Source organism: Palaemon carinicauda, chromosome 6, assembly GCF_036898095.1.
Source record: "Palaemon carinicauda isolate YSFRI2023 chromosome 6, ASM3689809v2, whole genome shotgun sequence".
NCBI lineage: Eukaryota > Metazoa > Arthropoda > Malacostraca > Decapoda > Palaemonidae > Palaemon > Palaemon carinicauda.
In genome coordinates, this window is record NC_090730.1 from 62,145,270 (window position 1) to 62,149,602 (window position 4,333).

The 4,333-nt window shown below is 36.3% G+C and overlaps 1 protein-coding gene across 1 annotated transcript in view; it reads right to left on the reverse strand.

Moving 5' to 3' along the window:
- Positions 1-265, reverse strand: part of LOC137642093 (cell adhesion molecule 3-like) — a 516,757-nt gene extending 516,492 nt beyond the window's left edge. Inside the window, exon 1 of the mRNA XM_068374643.1 lies at positions 165-265. The gene's annotated coding sequence lies outside the window, so the exon portion shown is untranslated. The remainder of the gene's footprint in view (positions 1-164) is intronic.
- Positions 266-4,333: the final 4,068 nt, after the last annotated feature.

Below are 4,333 nucleotides of genomic sequence, written 5' to 3' on the forward strand. Positions count from 1 at the left end.
AAAGAGTATATGTAAAATAGAACTGGGCGGCCAACCCTTCCCCTCTTCCTAGAATTACCACTATCTGTTAATGACATCGGTCGGTTCCTATTGTCAACGTCCTAAAATGAACTTCTCACAATACGACACTAAATTCACTGTGCCATGTACGTTTTGTAACTTACTTAACCTTGAGTGATGGGGCATGGATACTAATTAAAACTTAGATTCTAATTGTCTATTACGATAAAATGCACAAGATACGTAGGATACACCACTTAGGGTGAAGAGCGACGAGGACCAACTGACTGGGCAGTAGGGCTGCCAGTCTGCCACACAGGATTTTACTTTTCCCCTACAAATGAGGACCATTTTCCCCAACATTCCGCTACGCAATAATTTTGTTTTTGTTGTACTTTTAGGTCACTTCAAACTCACGACTTGATATATATATATATATATATATATATATATATATATATATATATATATATATATATATATATATATATATACACACATATATATATATATATATATATATATATATATATATATATATATATATATATATATATATATATACAGGATTTATAACCTATTTTAACAACAGTAACAACTCTATAATAAATATCTCCTACATAAACTATAAAAAGAGAACTCTAACCCCAAGACAGAGGGTATGGCACTATTCAAGACGAGAAAACAATGGTTTGATATTGGAGTGTCCTTCAGACTATTCATTGTGTGTGTGTGTGTGTGTGTGTGTGCGTGCGTGTGTGTGTCAGCAAAGAGAAAATGAGCACTACAAATGATAACGCTATTGGCTAGTGGTTTTAATTTGCACATTTATATCTATTACTTGTAATTCAGATACTGGGTCAATGAACTGTTAGTAACCTAGTCAATTTTGAGAAAGGAGCCTTGTTGGGAGTAAAATTGTCAGTCTAAGCCCAGACGGCCACTAATGACAAAAAATTAATGTATGAAAAATCGAAAAATCCCATTAAAATAGGAAAAATTATATGCCTAAAGTTACATTAATATCTGATGAATTAACTTACATAATAAATGCCTAAAAGTCCAGGTCATTGTCAATAAACGAGAACTGGATGAAGAATTGTAGACAAGTCCGACTTCTTTATTATTATTATTATTATTATTATTATTATTATTATTATTATTATTATTATTATTATTATCCAAGCTACAACCCTAGTTGGAAAAGCAAGATGCTATAAGCCCAGGGGCTCCAACAGGGAAAAATAGCCCAGTGAGGAAAGGAAATAAGGAAATGAATAAATGAAGAGAACAAATTAACAATAAATCATTCTAAAATAAGTAACAACGTCAAAACAGACATGTCACATATAAACTATTAACAATATCAAAAACAAATATATCATAAATAATCTATAAAAAGACTCATGTCCACCTGGTCGACAAAAAAGCATTTGCTACAACTTTGAACTTTTGAAGTTCTACTGATTCAACTACCCGATTAGGAAGATCATTCCACAACTTGGTAACAGCTGGAATAAAACTTTTAGAGTACTGCGTAGTATTGAGCCTCATGTTGGAGAAGGCCTGGCTATTAGAATTAACTGCCTGCCTAGTATTCCGGACAGGATAGAATTGTCCAGGGAGATCTGAATGTAAAGGATGTTATGAAATGTAAAGGATGTTATGAAAAATCTTATGCAACATACATAATGAACTAATTGATCGACGGTGCCAGAGATTAATATCTAGATCAGGAATAAGAAATTTAATAGGCCGTAAGTTTCTGTCCAACAAATTAAGATGAGAATCAGCAGCTGAAGACCAGACAAGAGAACAATAATCAAAACAAGGTAGAATGAAAGAATTAAAACACTTCTTCAGAATAGATTGATCACCAAAAATCTTAAAAGACTTTCTCAATAAGCCTATTTTTTGTGCAATTGAAGAAGACACAGACCTTACATGTTTCTCAAAAGTAAATTTGCCGTCGAGAATCACACCAAAAATTTTGAAAGAGTCATACATATTTAAAGAAACATTATCAATACTGAGATCCGGATGTTGAGGAGCCACCGTCCTTGACCTACTTACAATCATACTTTGAGTTTTGTTAGGATTCAACTTCATACCCCATAATTTGCACCATGCACTAATTCTAGCTAAATCTCTATTAAGGGATTCACCAACCCCAGATCTATATTCAGGGAATGGAATTGATGCAAAGAGAGTAGCATCATCTGCATATGCAACAAGCTTGTTTTCTAGGTCAAACCACATGTCATGTGTATATAGTATGAAAAGTAATGGGCGAAGAACACTACCCTGTGGAACACCGGATATCACATTCCTATAATCACTATGGTGCCCATCAACAACAACTCTTTGAGATCTATTACTTAAAAAATCAATAATAATGCTAAGAAACGACCCACCCACTCCCACCTGTTTCAGTTTGAAAAAAAGGGCCTCATGATTAACACGGTCAAAGGCAGCACTAAAATCAAGGCCAATCATACGAACTTCCCGACCACAATCAAGGGATTTCTGCACAGCATTGGAGATTGTAAGAAGGGCATCACATGCTCCAAGGCCTTTACGAAAACCAAATTGCAAACTAGGGAGTAGATGATTACCTTCAGTAAACCTATTAAGACGTTTTGCCAGACGTTCAAAAACTTTAGATAATATGGGAGTTATGGAAATTGGGCGGTAATCAGTGGGACTTGAGCTACCACAAAAACATCTACATAGAGGAGTAACATTACCAATTCTCCAACAAGTGCTAAAAGCTCCTCTTCTTGCTAACTTGCACAATATAACAGATAACTTTGGAGCTAAGAAATCTGCTGTCTTTATAAAAAACAAAGGAAAAATACCATTTGGGTCTACACCTCCATAAGCATCAAGGTTCACCAACAGAGCTTTAATCTCACGAGATCGAAAAGCTAAACTAGTTAGTTTAGCCTCAGGAAAACAGGAATGAGGAAGTTCAAGTTTTTCATTACTCTGTTTACTGTCAAAAACATCAGCCAAAAGGGTTGCCTTTTCCTTTGGACAGTGAGTGACTGAGCCATCTGGTTTAAGTAAAGGAGGAACTGTTGCATCTACACCAAAGAGTGTAGATTTAAGGGTAGACCACCATTTACGTTCCTGAGTTGTACCAGAAAGTGTTTCTTTTATGGTTAAATTGTACTCCTTTTCAGTTGAGGTATAAACTCTCTGAGCAAAAGCTCGAGGCTGAGTACAGTTGTTCCATGTCAAATCTGATCTGTTACCCTTCCAAAGGTGATAGGCCTCCTGCTTCTCCAAATAAGCACGTCTGCAATCATCATTGAACCACGGTTTGTCCTTCACTCGGTACCTTAGCACACGAGAAGGGATACGCCTATCAATTATGTTGACTAGATTCTCATTCAAAGGGACAACAGGATATACACTATTATATAATTGTGACCAATTCAAGCACAAAAGATCATGCAAAATCCCATTCCAGTATGCTCGGGATTTCAAATAAATTTTACAAAAATATGATATATCAGAAACCGGCAGCTCAGTCTTCACTAATAATGAAATCAAGGCATGATCAGATGTCCCGACTGGAGAACCAACCTTACTAGTTATAACGCCAGGGGAGTCAGTGTATACAAGGTCCAAGCAATTACCAGACCTGTGAGTAGCTTCATTTATGATTTGCTCATAGCCTGATTCAGAGGCGAATTCTAAAGCTCTTAAGCCATGGCGATCGGTAGGAGAGATAGAACCTAACCACTCCCTATGGTGAGCATTAAAATCACCAACAAAGACAAAAGAAGCCTTTCCATCATCTTCTTGTATCTTAGCCATAATGGTAAGAAGACAATCGAAGATAGAATCATCCATGTCTGGATTCCGGTAGATCGAACACAAATAAAAGCTGTTATGCCTGCCACAAACTTTTATTACCTGAATCTCATGACATCCACATTGATAGCAGGACTTATGAGAAGCAGGGTACTCGGTCCTAATATACACCGTCATTCCCCTGGCCCTAGGGATGGCATCACGTTTCAACATTATTGGCTTCTTAAAACCAGTTATAAGGAGCTCAGATGAGTGCCTCATATTAGAAACCAAAGTTTCTGAGCACAGAAGAATATCATACTGTCTGGACGCAACTGTAAGGTCTTGGATATTTGCATGAAGACCCCGAATATTGCAATACAGAAGACGACATTGACAAAATCTAGGACACACTGGTCCCGGATTTCGCTCAATGTCTCCAGACAGCATAAGAATTAATAGAAATAAAAAAGACACGTCATACTTAAAAACTAGATTAACAAGAATTATAACAAAAACAATGTGTACAGAA